Below are 21,414 nucleotides of genomic sequence, written 5' to 3'. Positions count from 1 at the left end.
GCAAAAAACAGGCAATAACTTTCCTTTGACTCATCATAAGTGGGAAAACACACACTGGTCCAGGCTAACGTGGCTGTCTGTGACTTTAAGCGTCCTCAGGACCTGAGTTCAATACCTTTCAAACCTAGCTGAGAGCTGGTCATCTACTTCACTCAAACATGTAGTAATAGCTTTGTTACACTGATTTATGGCCAAATGTGGGAATATAGGTTGTAGCCAGTAATACCTTAAACTTGTCAGGCTGGGGCATAGACAGACAACGTGCATTAGTGATTCGTGCTTGAAATTGCACAGTCGGCATTAGTAATTGGGAGAGCCTTTTAAACGCCCCCAAATTGTGTGCTTTAAGGGTATTAGTCCACAGCTCAGTGCCATAAGTTCTTTTTTGACCGCAAATGTCATGGGGCTGGATAAATATAAGGCTTTTCCCTGATCTTGATAAAAAGCTACACACAGTTTTGCATTAGCCTTTTGTGCTAGTTCTTGCCTGTTGTCTTTTCCCGATTTTATTTTTGCTTTTTTAACAAGGGTTTTGGAGGTTACTTTTGTGGCAGGCTTTGTTCAAAGAGTCTGTGCACCCCGAAGTTCAATTGAGTCCTCTTATAGTGAAACCCCTTCAAAAGGAACTCTTCTGCATTTTGTGTAGTACAATTTTATTCTCATAGGTTTAGTGTGGTCAATGGATGGTGGCTTTCTCCTACCTAATACATTTATAATATGTCAAAGTTCTGCTCTCTGGGATGAGATATTTTAGTCTCAATTGTATACATTACGATATTAGAGGACCTACTGAAATTGCTACATTATATTGCATGTGCAAGTTGCATTGGAAACTCAGCATTTTTACCGCATACCTCATATAAAAAACGTTCCTTCCACCACCTCTTTTCCTACACTATGTTTAATTCTGCTTTAGAGGTGTGATGTCATTATCACGTTACAATTGTCTTTAATGGCACAGCTGCATATACTTTATGAAGGTATGTGTTTCACCAATTGCTGGGACACAGTCAATTTAGTCTGATAATGTTTAGGGTAAAGAATTAATGGCTGCATAGATGAGGTGAATAAGAGATGCTTTGACAGGGCTGTGAATCCACTGTAGAAGACACAATACTAAAATAACTGGATGCTTGTGTGTAAAACTGTTTTGCTCCTAATCAAACACTGCTCTCCAGAGCTTTCTGAAACGGTATTTATTAGTTGCACGCATTATATGTTTATCTCCCTAGCTATACACAGTAACTTTCACATTGTCACAAATAGCAGTATGCATTTTTTCCACTGTGACCTCCGGGTTTCAAAAATGGTGACTTAATAATTAGTTGCCTTGGAGGTAGCCTCACTATCGAATTATACCTATCGCACCTTAGAAATACCCCACTGTTTTCATAACCACCATCAAAAACAAAACCATATTTAGACCGCCAAAATAATCTTTAATTCATTTATCTTCCTGCAAAGATCTCTCATTCTTCTCTACTTTTTCGGTGTCTCAAAATTATCAGGCTTGACACTGTACCCTACACGAGGGGTTTCCAATCATTTCTGTAATAAGATCTACTTATCTTCAGAGAATATCATCCTGAGCTACTGTTATTACTGTTGCAATGCTTGTCATATCTGACAAGATTACATTAGTGGCCACCCCATGCAAAATTACCAGCTTTGATCATCTCAGTGCCTTAGCTAGGGCAGCCAGCAGTAATGCAAAATAGAATTTATCAATTTGGAATGCCTCTACATGAGTAATACTTAATAGCCATAGCTGTAATGCCCCTGTTAATAAGACAACAATATCAGAACTATATCTCCACAATATGGCATGATTTACCACTGAACGATCGGATTTAGATATAATTCAGAAAGTCAGCCATTTTTCTCCAACCATCAGCTTATGAGTTTTTTATCGCCTCAATCAAGCAAATGCTTCTAATTTAGTAGGCTGGGCTGCACACAGCAGAACTACTTACAGGTAGCTAGAGAACAACCAGTAGCTCATGAGCTACTCGTTGAAGAAGCCTGCCGTACACCAAAAGTATTATTGCATAGGACAAGCAAAACACCAGAAATAAGTGACGTCAAAACATGAATAAATCCATAATATGGCAATAGGTTTACTCCAGTTTAAAAAACAATTAAATGTGAAGGAAAACAATTCACTTGTATGCATTTCAATAAAGGTAACCTAGAAGAACAAGGGGACATACACATCTAACAAAGTGCATAATAGAATATACGCAGCCTGGGCATTTAAAAAAAGTGAGAATATAGTCGATGTTTATACAAAAGCACATTTCTTCTTATGCAAGCTCAGTGCCCTCATGAATTATACAGACATGTATTATTAAAAACAACACAGCAAATAAAATGTTGCAAACAATAAAACATTCAATATAAATCCAGCCTAATACAAAAAGTGCATAAAAGGGCATAGCTCCTCTGCATTCATCCTCTGTATTCTATTACAACATAGCAAGTTGTTCTACCCATGATCAAGGATAAATAGTTTTTTTTTTTAACTCTGGAATGATGCTTTGCAAGGATACTGTGGATCAGACCACACGTACTTCAAATCAGTGAGGTTAAGGTGGAGCCAACATAAGAAAGCAATGGTAGTTCTGTTGCATCCTTCACATTTAAGGCACCTCTAAAGACCTTTTTTGGGTGTAATATTTCTCAGTAATCCATGTTCAGATCCAATGAAGAATCGTTTAAAAAAATGTTAGACCTGACAGCCTTAGGGTGGTCTTCCCCCAGACGTTTTACCTTTATCCTCTTATTTTTCTGAATTTGTTTTCCTTGGAATTAAGACTAAAGTGCTTGTGCTCACTCTTTAAATTAAAACCTGGTACAATTGGCCTACACTTGATTGGCTTATTTACTTTACTTACAAGTACCTAGTAAAGTGGTGTATCATGTACCCAGGGCCTGTAAATTAAATGGTGCTAGGGGGCCTGCAACACTTATTGTGCCCCCACTTAAGGAGCCACTTAAAACATCCCAGGTCACACATTGCTGCTTGAATGCAGTTTTAAACTGCTAATTCAGCTTGGCAAAATAACCCCTTTGCTAAGCCTTAAACACCCCTTTTTACATATGTCACCCCGAAGGTAGGCCCTAGGTAGCCCAAAGGGCAGGATGCAAAGTGATTAAAGGTCAGACGTGTACTTTTAAGTGTTTCATGTCCTGGTAGTAACCCACTCCTACCCCTACCTACCTCTGCCATAGGGTAACCCTAGGTTGCCTTATTGCATTTAATAGGTGCTAATCTTTGGTTGAGGATAGGTAAACATCTCATGTTTAGTGTCTGAAAAATTGCAATTTAAAACACTCTTTAATGGTAAAGTCAGATTTAAAGTTACAATTTTAAAAATGCCACTTTGAGAAAGTTGGTATTTTCCTGTCCTAGCTTTTTGGTGCCTGTAGCCTGTTCCTGGGTCACATAACTAGGTGCAGTTGTCAGTTGGACTTTGTTTATTCCTCCCAGATAGCCACACAATAGGGGGATTAGGTGTGCCTGAATGAGTAATCACTGGCAGGATTGCGGGAGGAGCTGGGCACAGCCCCACTTGCAACTGAATAGGCTGCGCCCTGCCTTCACACAAAATACTCGTCACCATTGCACTGTTCATGTAGTCAGCGTGGAGCCAAGGCAGGGGAGGCAGGAAACTTTAAGCACTTCAAAGGGAATTCTCCTACTTCAAAGAATTTACCAAGCGTAAAATTAGGGTCCTCAGACCCATTCTTCATTTCACTTTCTGGACCCGCGGAAGGACTCTCAGAGGACTGCCTGCTGCTGTGGCCTGCTGTGTACTTCAGAAGTCTGCTTTGCTGCACCCAGAAGGACTGCTTTGCTGCCTGCCTTGAACCCTCAGAGGCCTACACTGCTGCTTGAACCCTGTTCCACTGCTTGAACCCAGACTACCAGAGTGACTCAAAGGGCTAGTTGGCTGGTCTCCCGATCAGCACCTCAGAACGGAATAGGCTTCAACCCACACCTGGACCCTGCCAAAGTGATGCCTCTCCAGTCCTGGACCCTTGATTTTGGTTTTAAAGATGTCCTGATAGACCTGAGAGTCAAAATTCAAAATTTGGGACTTAGAAAACTGGTTAAAGCTGCTCTAGGAACCAAGAAGAGATTGGAACCAACCTGCTTGTCCATCTACCTAAGGTGCATCACCAGTTGGCCTGACTTCGCAGCAGCACCCGCTGTGCTGTTTTTTGCAGCAGCAGATGTTTTGCAGCGGTCCTTTGCCATATTGGTATCTGGCATTGTGGAACTCGTAGGCTACAGCCTCTAGCTTCTTCCCACTAGAGATTTTTGACTTCCAAAAATGAGACTAAAGGCCTGATTACAATCTTGGTGGAGGGGATTACTCCATCCCAAAAGTGACGGATATCCCGCCCGCCGTGTTACAAGTTCCATAGGGTATAATGGAACCTGTAATACGGCGGGCAGAATATCCATCACATTTGGGATGGAGTAATCCTCTCCGCCAAGGTCGTAATTGGGCCCATAGTCCTATCGTAGAAATCTTCACCGGACCTTCATTCAGCTGCTCCCCAACCACGCCTCCTCCTCTTTGGAAACTATCTGCAGCCTTGCCCTGCCAAATTTCTACCTTCTCAGAGACTTTTTCTTCAAATTTCTTCTAAGTTTGAAGGTAAGCGCCAAAAAAGCCCAACCCACTTTTTGTATCCGACTCACACCCCATTGCAGTCGGACACATTTTTGTTACTTTGACCAGGTCCTTTGATCTTTTAGTTGTTAGTTTTCATCTTCAAATTTAAACATTCATAACGCCAATTCTACTGATTGAATTTTTGTTATTTTGGTGCCAAATAATGTATTAAAATGTACTCAGTTTCTAAAATTTAGTGTGCAATTGCTCTTGTGTTGTGTTCTCACTTTATTATTTTTTGTGTACTGCATACATAGTTTACATATTGCCTCCAAGCTAAGTCTGACTGCTTTTGTGCCAAGCTACCATTGGGTTAAGCACAGGTTAATTTAGTGACTTGTGTGAAATTGAAATAAAATTGTAGGTGTGCTCAACAAGAATAATGTACCTGTTCTAAATGCTAGCAACCTTTACACATTTAATATAGCCCTTAAACCACTGATCTATTCATGGCCACCACTCATGCTTGGGTCTTATGAATCTCAACTATTGGAGAGACTGTACAGCCTTTAAACTTGACATTAAAGCGCAGTCATCCTGTGGTATTAAAAGAGTATTTGCTTTGACATTGGTCTATTCCTCTTACATCATCCCTCCGTGTTGGGTGGAGCATTACCCTCTATACTGTGTTCGATATTCTGGAATGCACTTCTGACACACTGGCAATACCAGGTCACTTCAACAAGGCTACTGAACAGTTGAAAGCCTAGCTATGCTAATACAGATACCATTTGATAAACAAACAAAACCCACCATCACATAATCTGCCTACTTTCATTGTAGAAATGATGTAAACATCATTCCAACTCGTGTGCAAAATCCTTTAGCTTCAAATTAGATCCTAATTTACACTTTACATTGCAGAGTTAAAACATTTCCAAGTTTTCCAGTTTCATCTTATTAGAAAAACAACATTTCCTTCCTAAAACACTTCGAAGCTGGAACTCGTATGCAAGCTTTAGTCCTCTTAAATCTTGTCTATCTACTTGCACATGTGTTTGCATGAATCCTGTATAAATACCACAGCACAACTCATCATAGCACCTACGTCGAATTTATCCAAAACGAAAATAATCTACTTTCTTTTCATGCAACAACTGCTTCGCTTCTCTGTCAACTTCTCCTCTGATAGCCACATCAATTGCCCCCACCAGAAATCTTAGTGTATACTGCATCAACTCTATGAATATAGGAATATTCATAACCAACATATTCCAGCTATAGCAGCCAGTTTTGAACTATTGATCACGTGTAAAATGTCATACATTTCTTTCCACCGAATCAATAAATTAGTATCCTCACTTGCCATCAACAAACTTTCCTGTACTGTTTTATCACGTTAGGCATGGGTTGAAACTTTACTACGGGGGACCTTTATAGTCTTTCAAAACACCCTCTAACTATGGTCACCAAGCCGACTAGATGACAGCTACTGGTCTCTAAATTCTTAAACAATTCCTCCCCAAACTACTGCTTATTAATCCTGGCAGAGACATCCAAACCTGATGCTCTGTAAATCTGTCTCACTCGCAACAGATACGCTTTTCTATCAAGAGTCTCAGTTTCCCCAGCCTGTAGGAATGGGGAAGAACAACAGCCCGATCAGTGCCATACTGGTGAACTGTCGCAGCAGGGGCAACAAGTTCCCCTTAAAAATATATTCAGAACATCCAGCTGTACACAGGGAGATGCCAGACAATGTACTACGCACACTCTCGTCTGGCGTCTGGCTGGGGGCTGGTTTCGCTTGTTTTCAAGATGTCGGCTCTTGCAACCATAATTGTCCTCCCTTTTCCGGTGTTTCCAGGTTTACTAAGTTGTGGTTACTAGCTTTGAAAAATCCCTTTCTATGTAATGTTGGACAATGCTTACATTTACTTTCGCTGAGCCAGTATTCGTAGTTTCGATATGCTTTTTTGAGCAAAACCTTTGTTTTTGTAATACAAAAGGTGTTTTGTGTAGACAATATGCTATCCACCGGTATCTTCAGCATGTCTACTTCCTTTGTAAAGAAGGTTTTCATCAAGCTAGGTGTTTCATCGGTATCCAGCCCTCTCCTGCAGAAGACTACCAGGTACATAGGCTGGTTGCTAATGTGGCCCTGATTTCAGTATGACAAATTGTAACAAACAGTGGACGCTCTACACTTAATCTCAGATTCAATTTATAATACACTTCAAAAGAAGGGCAAAAACAAATGCGCAACAACGCTCTACATATCCAATAATGTTATTTATTGTTATCTATCAATGGTTGATCAATGGTTGATTATATATAACATTTATTCAATAAAACAAAGACATTTGTTATGTTACATTCATACAACTTTTGTATCCAAAGTCACACACCTCACATAAAGCAAGCTAACCAACTGAATTTTAACAAAAATGACAGAAACATAAAACTCAAAAACAAATAATCTACACATCACCAACAATGTATATTATAATTGTTACATTCAGAATGTTAAGAATACTCTTCTTGTTAATAACTCATATCCACAAATCAATCTGATAATACATCACATAATTCAATTATCATCTAGGTAAAAGACAAAAAATCACCAATGACATCCATATACTTTCTCTGTAGAATGGCAACAATGAAATTGATGTACGTTTTGGCGCAAAAGCACCTTCTTCAGGACTTCCACCAGTCAGCCGTTTCTGCAATCATATTTCACAGCTCGCAATTGTTATTGCTTTATCTAATACACAAAAATACACTATGCATTAAAATGTTTGTAGCCACTGGACACCCAACCAACACCAAAAAGATTCACAGGAAAAAGAATAGGATGACCCATTTGTGCCAAAAAGTAAAGTAAAACTGAAATTGTGAACAGAAAACAGATTTGTGCAATACATAAAAAGAAAAGTGAACCAACAGCCCATGTGACCTCCCTTTGCGTAGAGTATCTCTAACTACACAATTGTGAGACCTAATAAATATTTACAATATTTAACACAGCCAATATTACCCCTTCCCCCTACCGCCCCCCACTTCCCTCCCCCCCCCCCCCCCCCCCGATATCCTGAACCACTCTCAAAGATGTAGAAATACTGGGTAAAGATGAATCTAAAATAAACTTAAGCCCAGAATGCAGGATAAAACATAAATCAGGATAAACTAAAACCCGGATAGCACGACCTCAGGAAGAGGGCCCAAATCTGAAAGTGAATTAAAATGACATATCTAATAACCATATATAAAAGAGGAGCTTACGTCACTGAAAAAAACCTTGTCTAAGTGCTGAATACCTAACCAAGCTTTATCAATACAGTGGGCAAAGCTCACTGGAAGAAAACTTGAAAAGAGCCCCTGGATTTTATGTCAAAGACGAGACAGGCTAATACGCATTCCAACAAATGGTGCCAATGTAAAAAAACCTTGCATGCTCAGGGTTGAAGGAGGATAAAACAGGTTACCCAAAGGCATACTTCCAAAACACACCAAAGGTATCAAGCGAGCAGAGCTCAGCAACAAGAAGTCTTGAAAAGCCCCTCAAGGTTCTGTGTCAAAAACAGGACGGGTTTAATGTACGCTCCAACAAATCATGCCTGTAATAGTAACATTTACATCAGCTGGGTTAATGGACCTAAAACCGGAGGATGAGCAGATTAGCCATGCAGCATTCTTTATTAGCACCCGCTCAACAGTCAGGGGACCCAAGCTTGCCTCTTCTTATTCGCTGCTAATCTGACTGGTCTGGCTAGAGTGCCAGGTGCCGTCCAACCCGCATAGTAGTCTCCATTCGATAAAGAGAGAGCAAGCAAGTATGGAATCCCTCCCTGTTTGTAAGGTGTGCTCCGACGGAAACGCCAACCGAGCACACACCGGGGTTAGACATACAGCCCGGACGAAGCATGGCCATATTTAATGGAAAAATAAGATACTGTTGACCGAATCTTAGATAATAAATACATACATCTGCACAATTTGCAGTAACAATACATCAAAATTGTTAAGTACATGAAATACCTTAGCCTCAAAACACAAAAGAAGAAAATAACACATGTAACAATGATCGCGACTATGTCAGCAGCCATATTGACGGAGGAAAGCCAATACTGCGTTCTACAGAATGATCCGCAAATATCCTTGCAGGTTAAATTAACTAAATTAGAATGCATTATACATTTTAACTCGCCACCATCAATCAGCCGAAAAAGCATGAAATTATGGAATAATTAGTATAGCACTAATTACAATTTAATCATCATGCTGCAATCATATGAGAAGCAATATGGCACTAATTACATTTTAATCATAACATGGCAGTCATGTAAAAAATAAGGCCACCACTAGCAACATTTGTAACTCTTAATCAATACTTGTATCTCCCATCTTGCTGCGTTGTACCAAACAAATAAAAAAGATAGATTACATGGCAAGATCAATACCATCCATGATGGGAGGTATATAAAGGCTCTGTTAGATGAGACCAACTACTGTACCTATTCACACAAAACAAGAACATCTTATCCTGAGCATCATAAAGGGTTAAAATGAACCTCGTCCATCTAGTCCCCCTGTTAATACATAAAACAATGCAATGTAAAGTGGAAACCAGAGAATGACAATCCCTAAAAAGACTCTGCATAGGGAGGCTGCCCTAAATGGATATCTCTGGAGACACACTAAAATCTTCAGTTATTAAACTGAATAGCATGTTCCCAGTCAATTTCATTGTTCAGTCCGTACTTATGCATCTCCAACGTGAAAATCCAAAACACTTCCCTGCGCTTACGTACTTTCTCTGAGTCCCTTACTAGTTTAGAATCAATCTTTTAAAAAATTAGCCATCTTATATCTTCCAGTGTATGTTAACATTGAAAGTAATGTTCAACCATTGAACCACACATTTTATGAGGACAGATCACTGAACGATGTTCTGAAAGTCTTGTTGCAAGGGAACAAGCTGTGTGTCCCATATAGTCTAACTCGCAAGGGAAAACTAAGAGATAAACAATGGTCTTAGTTTTGCAATTAGTAAAGGTCTTAAAATGTATTGTGTGTTTCTGAAGTCTATAATGATCAGTCTCAGTTGCAGAATCACAAGCTTTACACTGTGTGCATTTGTATTTGCCTATAATGGGAGTGCACTTACATCTATAGTCTTCTGTAGAAAATTATTGTGGGACTGCATCTGTGATCTAATAACATGATCTTTAAGATTTTTGTTTTGCCTGAAGGCAAAGATCGATCTGGGTAACAGTTAGCCATGTTCACTATCTACATTCAAAATGTGCCATTTCGCACATATAATCTGGTGGATTTTTTTGTTCAAAGATGAATGCCACATGATGCATACAAGTTTTAATTCACTCATGCATTGTCTGTCCTGTAAAAGAGAATCCCTATCATAGAAGCAAGCTCTTTTATATGCATCCCAAATCAATCTATTGAATAACCTCTGGTTATAAGCTTGGCTTTACTCTAAACAGCTCTACAGTCATAATCATGCAAGCTGGTACAGTTTCTTCGCAACCGAAGAAATTGTTCAAAAGAGATACTACTACTGAAATGAAGCAAACTATTTCTTGCTGTAGGCTTCACAAAAAGATCCACCTCCAGTTGGTAGTTGTTCTCTCTAATCAATATATCCAAAAATTCAACCTGGCTTTGACTACTGTGTGCCGTGAACATCATACTGGCATCAAATAAATTAATTCAACTAAGAAACTCCTGCAGCTGTTCAGTTTCAACAATCCATACAAAAAAGATATCATCAAGCTATCGGGCCCAAAGAGTGACTGCCTCAAAAAACGGTCCACTTATATATAGATGTATCTGTGTTCAAATTTTACCATGTAAATCTTTGGTACTGTGGGGACACAAGATGCCCCCATACTGACTAATTTTATTTGTTTATGGAGTTTGCCATTAAATTTGCATGAATGTCCTTCAAGCGCAATATATAGACAGTTCAGGATGAAAGTTTTAGGATCTTTAATAGAATAATCTTCCATAAACCACTCCACAGCTTCAATTGCTTGCTTTTAAGGGATATTGCTGTGAAGGGCTTTAATAACAAGTGCCACCAAACTTTCTCTGATAGGGCTGAAAGGCAAACCTTTTATCTTATTGATGATCTCTCTGATGTCCTGTATGTGGTAAGGGGTCTCAGAAACAAAGGGAGGTACCTATAGGGCGATATGGGGGATCCAAACTGTTTTTATGTATTTCGGGTACTCCAGATATACTAGCCATTCTAGGTTGCTGAATAATTAGGTACTGGTATTGTTTCTCGCAGATATCTCCATTTTCCATAGCTCTATCATTCAGACATTCAATGACTTTGCTAACTCTTTTTGTAGGAACAATCCTGACCAAAGCATAATGTTCCTGATTACTCAGTAGGGCATTCATTTAGTCACATAGGAATGAGTATCCAGTATCACAATACCACCATCCTTATTCCAGTTTTACTGGCTTATTTTCTACAGTTAACCTCTTTCTTTTATTTTGCCAAGACTTATTTTCTCACTTTGCACTTTTTTTGTTTTTGTTCATGGACACTCTTCTTAAAACCTGACAATTATCTTGTTCTAAATATTGCAAAGCGACATTGTTTCTTTCTTATGTGTAATTTCTGAAATTATGCTCTAACACGTAATTGTGCAGTACACCTCAGTCCACTCTACTCCAATCCACCCCACTTCAAACCACATCAATCCACACCACTCCAAACCACTCACGCCAATCCACTCCAGTTCATCACACTTCAATCCACCCCATTTCAACCTACCCTATCACTTCAGTTCAATGCACCCACCCTAATCAAATATAATCCACCCTATTCCAACCAACCCCACTCCAATCCACCCCAAACCAATCCACCTCACCCCATTTCAGTCCACCCCACTCTAATCCACCTCATCCAGTCCACCCACTCCAATCCACCCCACTCCACTCAAGCCACCCCACCCTACACTACTCCTATTCAACTCCGGTCCAATCCACCAGATACCTCAATTCACCACACCCCATTCCACCCTTTTCCACCCCACTCCACTCTACACCACTCCACTATATAACACTGCACTCTACAACACTCTGTGCCACTGATTCACTGAACTCTACTCCCCTCTACTGAACTCTACAACACTGTACTCCACCCTCTCCACCCTACCACACTCTACTCCAACTAATCCACTCCACAACACTGCTTCCCAAATCCTCCATGCCACTAACTTATAGCCATGCTGAATAGCAGCAACACTGGTGTAGAGCATGGCAAAAACGCATTGACAAGCCAATAGCTCTTGCAAGGTGAGACCTGTTGGCTTCGCCATTGCTTGTTTTAAATAGTTATTGATTGAACTGCCTTTGATTTAGTGTTTGACTCTTAAAGTGGCAGGTCAGCATGCATGGGTATTGGAGTTTGGGAATATTGTGCACATAATTTTAGAAAATGGTTGCTAGTTGAAAAAATGACATATTTGAATAGAGCAAACAGATGTACAACAAAGTTCATGCATAATACATGGTCATACAAAACATAAAAAATTTATTCAGGAGAAGACGGCACAGACACACGCTCATCAAAATACATCATCATGAGACACCAAACAAATAAACGTACTATATAAGAGCATTCCTTGTAAAGGTGACCACATCTGCCAGGAATGAAATGACAAACGTCAAAAATGCAATCTGCAAACAAAGGAACACAATGCCATCCAACTACAATTTTAACCAGCGTTGCCACAACCAATACGTCTGATATTTACTGCCACCCTTTTGGCTTTGTCAATATTTGTTTCGTTTTGTCATTTGTAAAGCTTTATTCTTGGGATAGCTGCCAGGCCCTCATAAATCTAAGAAAAACATTGGCTAGTGGATTTCCTGCTTGTAAAAGTACAGAATGCCATTACTTACGGTAAAGTTAGCCAATAGCTGAAGTGGGTTGACCCATTGCCCTGTGGTGTAGGCTGTAGTGGGAGGAAGAAAAATTCAAATGACACAATAACAGACCAATGGATGATGAGGGATGTCTGAAAGCCGCAAAAAATACATTATACACATAGTTTTAGTAAAAGGAAAAGGACTTGGCTACCGCTAGGCCTAAAAATGATACCTCATATTTAGAAAAACATGTCTGTAGAATATATGAATTTGCAATCTTTTCAGAAACATGTGGGCAAGCACTAGGAAAACACATGGCTAATAAAATGCTCTTACCAACAGCACCAATGTGCAGTCAATACATGGAAAGATAATCATAATAATCAGAAATAAATACAAAGGTAAAACTGGGTAGAGTAGCCCCAAGGAACATCCCACAAAAACTTGAATGCCACAAGGGCATGCTACACTGAAGTATACAAAAAAGTGATGTATGAAATGCGTGAATTGATCTCAACCACTGGTAATTACTTGAGGACGCATCCCAGTCCTTTTTATTTTGCACAACATGCCACCTCAGTTTGGACCCATCCTTAAGCAAATCAGTCTTGACCCGCTCCAATCAGAATTCTCCAGCCTGAACTGCCAAGCGAGGTTCTATTCTTATTGGAGTAGGACCAAGACTGAGTTGCATAAGACGGGTCTTTGTCTGGAAATGCACAGTGGGCAAATAATGGTGGTCTGAAGTGCAGTACAGAATGATTTCCAGTGGCTGACATTAATCAAAGCCTTCTTTCCATCACCTTGTTTTTGCAGTAGACGCCCTTAGTTTGATGGGTATGTCAAAACATCGATCCTGTGCTCACTGTACCTTATGATTCAAGCTATTCCTCTCTTATGAGACCTAATTATGTCAAAACTGGTCTGCAGTTGCTTGTATTCCCATCCGGAGGAGACTTGCTCTGGCAGTTCAGGCTAGACTGTTCTCAATGGAGCATGAGCAAGACTGATTTTCATAAGGTGATTCTCTTTCTAGAATGGCACTGTGGGAAACAAAACAATTACCCAAAATGCAGCTCAGAGCGATTGCCAGTGGCCCAGATTAATTTAAGCATTGCTTCCATCACCTTTTTGTTTCTTCAGTAGATGCCCTAAATGTGGGTATGCCAAGTCGTGGGTCCTGTGCTCACTCAGTCATAGGAGTCGAGCTATACCTAAGTAGGTCAAAACTTATCTGGGGTTGCATGTGTTCCCATCTGAAAGGGACCTGGTCAGCAGTTCAGGCCGTACTGTTACTATTGGAGCAAGAAGAAGACTGATTTGTATAAGGTGGGTCTCTGGTTAAAATTGCCCAGTGGAGAAAAACAATGGTTTGAAATTAGGCTGAGAGCGATTGCTAGTGGTTACGATTAATTAATGCATTCCTTCAATCACCTTGTTGTTCTTGCACAAGGGCATGCTAGGCACCTGTCTTACCATTTGTATTGAGGAGGTGTAAGAGGCTGGCCTGGCTTACAGTGAGTACCTGATGGTAATTACACCTTGTTCCAGGTATCCCTTATTAGTAGATTAGTAGTGTTCTAGCACCTAAGGCTGATAGAGGTAGCAGAACAGCTTAGGCTGAACTAGGAGACCTGCAAAGCTCCTACTATACCACTTATATCATATGGGTACAATATCACAAGAAACGCAATACTCAGGGTTACTAAAAATAAAGGTACTTTATTTTAGTGACAATGTGCCAAAAATGTTTCAGAGGATATACTCCCTTGGGAGGTAAGTAAAATACACAAAATATACACACAAACCAAAATCAGGTAAGTAAACAGTTAGGGAAGTAGTGCAAACGCTGTAGAATACAATAGGATGCAATAGGCCTAGGGGCAACACAAACCATACACTAAGAAAGTGGAATGCGAACCAGTATTGGACCCCTAGGCTAGTGTAGTGTGTAGAGGGTCACTGGGAGTGTAAGAAAACACCAAAGGTGTCCAAGATACCCCACCCCAAGACCCTGAAAAGTAGGAGTAAAGTGATACTACTTCTCCAGAAACACACTAAACTCGTGATAGAGGATTCTGCAAAGACCACAACAGACTGCAAAGCACTGAAGACGGATTCCTAGACCTGAGGACCTGCAAAGGAAGGGGACCAAGTCCAAGAGTTGTGAAAGTGTCCAGGGGGGGCAGGAGCCCACTAAACCCCGATGAAGTTCCAAAATGGCTGCCTCTGGATGGAAGAGGCTGAAGATTCTGCAACAACGAAAGGTGCTAGGAACTTCTCCTTCATGCAGAAGATGTCCCACAGAGTGCTGGAGGATGCAGCATTGCGTCTTTGGAGAAAGACCACAAACAAGCCTTGCTAGCTGCAAAGGTTGCGGTTGAAAAAAAAGGGTGCTGCCTGGGCCTAGGAAGAACCAGGATGTCACCACTTGGGAGAGGAGACAGAAGGGGCCCTCAGCAACACTGAGAGCCCACCCACAAGAAGGCAGCACCCAGAGAAGTCCTTGAACATGAAGACTGAGCATGGCGGTCATCTCAACACCACAAAAGAGGGTCCCACAAAGCCGGTGGTCATCTCAACAAGTTGAACAATGCAGGACAGAGTGCTGGGGACCTGTGCTAGGCAGTGCACAAAGGATTCCTTACAAAAAAGCACAGAAGCCCTAGCAGCTGCAGTTCATGTGCTGCACAGGATTACTGTCGGGAGAGGGGAGGCAAGGACTTACCTCCTCCAAATTTGGAAAGTTGGACCACTGGACTGTCTGGGTCACTTAGGTCCACCACCTGTGTTCCAGGGGCCACGCTCGTCGGGATGAGAGGGGTCCCAGAGTACCGGTTACGCTGAAGTGTGGTGCCTGCTTGAGCAGGGGGGAAGATTTTGTCAACCCACAGGAGATTTCTTCGTGGCTTCCAGTGCAGGGTGAAAGCAGACAGCCCTCAGAGCATGCACCACCAGGAAATAGTCAAGAAAGCTGGCAGGATTAGGCGCTACAATGTCACTGGTAGTCTTCTTGCTACTCTGTTGCAGTTTTGAAGGCGTCCTGGAGCAGTCAGCGGTTGATCCTTGGCAGAAGTCGAAGAGAGAGGTGCAGAGGAACTCTGGTGAATTCTTGCAAGTCGTTATCTGAGGAAAAGCCCACTGGAGAGACCCCAAATAGCCCTTGGAAGAGGATTGGCCACCTAGTGAGGTACGCACCTATCAGGAGGGGTCTCTAACGTCACCTGCTGGCCCTGGCCACTCAGAGGCCTCCATTGTGCCCTCACACCTCTGGATTCAAGATGGCAGAGGTCTGGGACACACTGGAGGAGCTCTGGGCACCACACCTGGGGTGGAGATGGACAGGGGAGTGGTCACTCCCCTTTCCTTTGTCCAGTTTCGTGCCAGAGCAGGGACTGGGGGTTCCCTGAACCATTGTAGACTGGCGTATGCAAGGAGGGCACCATCTGTGCCCTTCAAAGCATTTCCAGAGGCTGGGAGAGGCTACTCCTCCCCAGCCCTTAACACCTATTTCCAAAGGGATAGGGTGTAACACCCTCTCTCAGAGGAAATCCTTTGTTCTGCCTTCCTGGGACTGGGCTGCCCAGACCCCAGGAGGGCAGAACCCTGCCCGTGGGGTGGCAGCAATGGTAGCTGCAGAGAAAACCCCAGAGAGCTGGTTTGGCAGTACCCGGGGTCCATAGTGGAGCCCCCGGGGATGCATGGGATTGGCACCCCAATACCAGATTTGGCATGGGGGGACAATTCCATGATCTTAGACATGTTACATGGCCATATTCGGAGTTACCATTGTGAAGCTACATATAGGTATTGACCTATATGTAGTGCACATGTGTAATGGTGTCCCCACACTTACAAAGTCTGGGGAAATTGCCCTTAACCATGTGGGGGCACCTTGGCTAGTGCCAGGTTGCCCTCACACTTAGTAACTTTGCACCTAACCTTCACTAAGTGAAGGTTAGACATATAGGTGACTTATAAGTTACTTAAGTGCAGTGTAAAATGGCTGTGAAATAACGTGGACGTTATTTCACTCAGGCTGCAGTGGCAGTCCTGTGTAAGATTTGTCTGAGCTCCCTATGGGTGGCAAAAGAAATGCTGCAGCCCATAGGGATCTCTTGGAACCCCAATACTCTGGGTACCTAGGTACCATATACTAGGGAGTTATAAGGGTGTTCCAGTGTGCCAATTGGAATAGGTGAAAATGGTCACTAGCCTATAGTGACAATTTTAAAGGCAGAGAGAGCATAAGCACTGAGGTTCTGATTAGCAGAGCCTCAGTGACACAGTTAGTCACTACACAGGTACACACATTCAGGCCAGAAACTATGAGCACTGGGGTTCTGGGTAGCAGGATCCCAGTGAGACAGCCAAAAACAAAATGGCATACATATAAAAATGGGGGCAACATGCCAGGCAAGATGGTACTTTCCTACAGGTAGACATTGTGCAATTAGCCCCAGAACCCATGACGTTAATAGAATCTCAATACCTACAAATTGCAACTAAACTCCTAACTCTCCGTCAATACTCTGACATGCAAGCTTCCAGGTATCAATTCTGCAAGGCAACTGTCATACTACTGCAGATTTGTAACTGCAACAGGTACGGCCTCACTATGAATCATTCCAAACCATCATTTTTTGGCCACTGTGACACTGTAAACAGGGGCACCTTCTATGCAAATCAGAACTGCCCCTGCCCCTCATGGGAACAGTACATCCCAAACGGCCAATTGAGTCCCCCTCAAGAAGTGAACACAAGGAAGAACAAACTGGTATTAGCCTTATTAGGCCTCATCAGTGAGGCATAGCTTGGATCCTAGGAACCCTCATCTGGGCATGTCACTGGCACCAAGCACCCTCTTCATAAGGAAGGTGAAATGAGTCAAGCAAGAATATTGAGCAGAAGTTCAAACAAACATCACAATAAAAATAAAAGCCAGGGGTAAAGGATATGATGAGAAATAAGTGAATTGATGTGTTGGGACGCAGTCTTCAGTTGGACATGTCTTCACATACATGATTGAACTAGGTACTGACATCACAAGTAAAAACTCTTCTTCATCTTGGATTAGGAACTTTTAATAGGGACAAGCACCTCAAGTTTAATATCCTTCGGTCAACTTTGGATTTCGCAGTCCCACCACTACCCTTCATGCCTGATGGTGCAGGCAGCTCACTGAACATCCCTCTGGGTGAGCAAGAGTATGGAGACACCAGATCAATCCAGGCAGAGCAGATGCACAATTATGCAGCGAGTGTGGCAACTGCTGATGGTAGGGTGTGGAGCGCTCTATTCTTGCTTGATAAAATGCTGCAGAAAGCCATATTCGTCAAGGAGCAGTGAATCACTAGTTCAGAATTTCAGCGAAACACTGGACAACTCCCAGTAATCTCCATTATCTAGAACAACAAACAGTAAATTAAACTGCATTCCTACACTGTAGTAGGTTTGTTATTCCACCACCAAGACCTCAGGGAAGCAACAAAGAATTATCATTCCCATTGAAGGAGGTACCTTTATTAGCTTAGATAAGATAGTGACTATCCCCATGAAGAACACCAGATCCAGAAAGACTAGAACTAGCAAGGAAAGAGCAGACAGCCCTTAGGTATCGCACATAGAAGGCATCTGCATTTGATTCTCAAGTGCAACAAAACTGGATATTGACACAACTAGAAGCCAAGTAATGCCAGGGGAGATGGCCAGGGATAGAACCTGCATTTGTTTCTCAAGTGTAATAAAGGTGACTGTTGGCACAACTGGATGCCAGGTAGCATCAGAGGAGACTGCCAGGGAAGAAGTGTCTTGTTAATTGATAGCCTCAATATGACTATCAGGACAGATCCCCCGACCTTCTGTGAGATCACAGCATCAGCAACTATCATGAGCCATCGTGGCCGTAACACTTACTATAGAAGAAATCTCCAGGATTGTAATAAAAGAGACGTACTGATAGTGTAAGAACATCCAAAAGTTATCATGGAAAATTCATTAATGTTCCCAGCCAATGACATGGACATGGTCTAACTTAGAGAATAACTAAACACCACCCTTTCTAGACAGGATATTGTCTCTTCTGACCTTCTGGTGGCCTCTTCCCAAGACCACCGCTCATGAGAGTTCCTCAAGGTCAGTAGAAACAGGTTACCACACATTCAGCTTATTCTGGTTACCAATTTTATATCTTGACACTCTCCACACACCTTTAAGGTGTGGAATAGTAAACCGTAAGCCCGAGGCCCAATTGATGACATGAAAAGCTTAATTAACTGTCTTGGTAGACAAGGATGAGTACTAAAACCGTAATTTAATGGATGTAGTTGGGGGCCAGCCTAAGTACAATACGACACAATTATCACAGTTGCAACACAGTACAAAATGCCCAACAAAGGTTATCTTTTCACAACACTTTCACAAAACAACGCTTTCCATAATATATTAAGTGTGTTTCCAGAATAAGCATGGTTTAAGTTTAAATGGCAATCACCCAATGAAACTAGCAATCTCACTTTCTGAATGGTAAGATCCTATAAAAGCCACTCATCAGGTAAATCAGTTGAGAATACAAGTATACTGCAATGAAAATAGGGATACTGGCTAAACACTCTATATAATGATCATGAAGCTACGATGTCCAGAAAGTTCTATTTTTTGTGAATCTCAGAACAGACTTAGGCTCTCATTACGACCCTGGCGGTCAGCGTTAAATCAGCAGTAAAAACCACCGACAGGCCGGCGGTAAATAAAATGGAATCATGACCACGGCGGAAACCGCCAACACATACAGCCACTTTAACACTCCAACCGCCATGGCGGTGGCAACAAACACTGCGGCGGTAACCGCCAACAGACAGGCGGAAAACAATGTACCGCCCACAGCATTATAACCCACCCATCCGCCAGATTTTCCGAATCGGTACAAACGCCATCAAAAGCACAGCGGAAACAGTACTCTGAAGGGAAACCGCTCACCTCTCGACACTCAAGGAAGAACCAAGACGCCGTGGAGCCCGACTTGCATGTTTTCCCCATGCTGTTGTATCTTTTCATATACCAGGAGCATGAACGCCGTCGACGACCACGGTGAGTACTGCACCTAGCACACAAGGGGGGGGGGGGAGAAAAAGAGAGTGACATACACACGCAACAGGCAACACACAACACCCCCAATACCATACACACAAACACATGCTACAACATTACACATACACCCCGTAACCCTCAGGAATAACGCAAGGACAAAAGGAATGGAGTCAAATTAGTGTAATATTAGTAATACTTAGAAATACGTGCAGAAAGCAAAAACAGTATGCACAATATATACAATATATACAAAATGCGGGACAATGCTCACTCAAAAATTGTCTGTGGCCCACTGGACCAAAACACATAGGCCAAGCCCACACTTGACTCCTGCCACAATCCAGAGAGAACACTGCAGGGGCATCAGGTCGAAAACACACAGGCACCTCAGAGGGACAGGGAATGGGGGGGCACCTCAGCCGAAAGATGGTACAACGCCACTGCTCCTGGAGGGGGCTCCATGCCCAAAGCCACATTCTCTCAAGTGGGTGGTTTGCCCACTGCTTGGTCCTGGGGAGTGCAAAGCCACAGTCTCTCAAGTGGGTGGTTTGCCCACTGCTTGGTCATGGGGAGTGCAAAGCCACAGTCCCTCAACTGGTTGGTTTGCCCACTGCTTGGCCCTGGGGAATGCAAAGCCACAGTTTCTCTAGTGGGTGCCTTCTTCCACTGGTTCTGGAGGGGGCCTTGTGCCCAGTGTGCTTCATCCTGGCTAGGAGGGGCTAAGTGGATGCCTTTATCCACTGGTTCTGGAGGGGGCTTTGCGCCCTGTGATGCAGATGTTTTGGAGTGCAAGGTCACAGTCTCTCACCTGGGTGTCACAACTACAGCTTTTGCAAGGGCCAGGACACACTGTAGCCCATGTAGTCACCACTACACACTGCTCTCCGGCGGTGATGGCTGCCTAATGGATGGCAGTTGCGCTGCAGGTGGCGGTGCTGTCAGTGGTGGTGGTAGCCTCCAGGCCTTCACCTGCAGCCTCGGATGGCTGCCCACTGGGGCTGCTGCTGCTGGCAGTGGTGCTGCTTGCGGCAGTGCAGGTGGCGGTGCTGGCCGCGGTGCAGACGGCAGTGCTGGCTGCGGTGCAGGTGACAGTGCTGGCAGTTGTGGTGGTAGCCTCCAGGTCCTCACCTGCAGCCTTGGACGGCTGCCCACTGGGGCTGCTGCTGCTGGCAGTGATGCTGCTTGCGGCGGTGCAGGTGACGGTGCAGGTGGCGGTTCTGGCGGTTGTGGTGGTAGCCTCTAGGCCTTCCCCTGCAGCCTCGGATGGCTGAAGTGCCATGGTTGGTGTTCTGAGCCCCTTCCTGCCCTTGGCAGATGGTGGTGCCTCCTTGCTTCTGCCAGCTGAGTCTTTGACTTCGCCTTGCTGGCTGGTTGTGCCTCATTCCCCTTGCTGGAATCTGTCCCCTTCTTGCCCTTGCCTGGTGGCGGAACCTTTTTGGGCTTGGCAGGTTTTGCTAGCACACTGGCTGGGGTGACGGGTGCCTCCTTGGAGCGTCTCACAGTAGCTGAAATCACAGCAGACGTGGACAGGGTGGCTGAGGTGCTGGGCTGGGTTCTGGACCTCCTGGCCCGAGGTGAAGGACAGGGAATTAGGGGTAGGGAAGAGGTCAATGTTGGTGAGGAAACGCTTCTAAGGGACACTGGGGCGGGAATAGGGTGAAGGTTTAGGAGTGGAGGAAGAGGGAGTGGTTGTAGGATGTGTCAGAATGCTGTGTTTGGGTGCAGGTGCAGGTGCATGGGCTGGATGCTGTTGTGAGGTGGATAGCTGTTGGGTGTCTGAGTGCTTGCG

The sequence above is a fragment of the Pleurodeles waltl genome, chromosome 3_1 (assembly GCF_031143425.1).
Source record: "Pleurodeles waltl isolate 20211129_DDA chromosome 3_1, aPleWal1.hap1.20221129, whole genome shotgun sequence".
Taxonomy (NCBI): domain Eukaryota; kingdom Metazoa; phylum Chordata; class Amphibia; order Caudata; family Salamandridae; genus Pleurodeles; species Pleurodeles waltl.
This window is presented reverse-complemented; position numbering follows the sequence as displayed.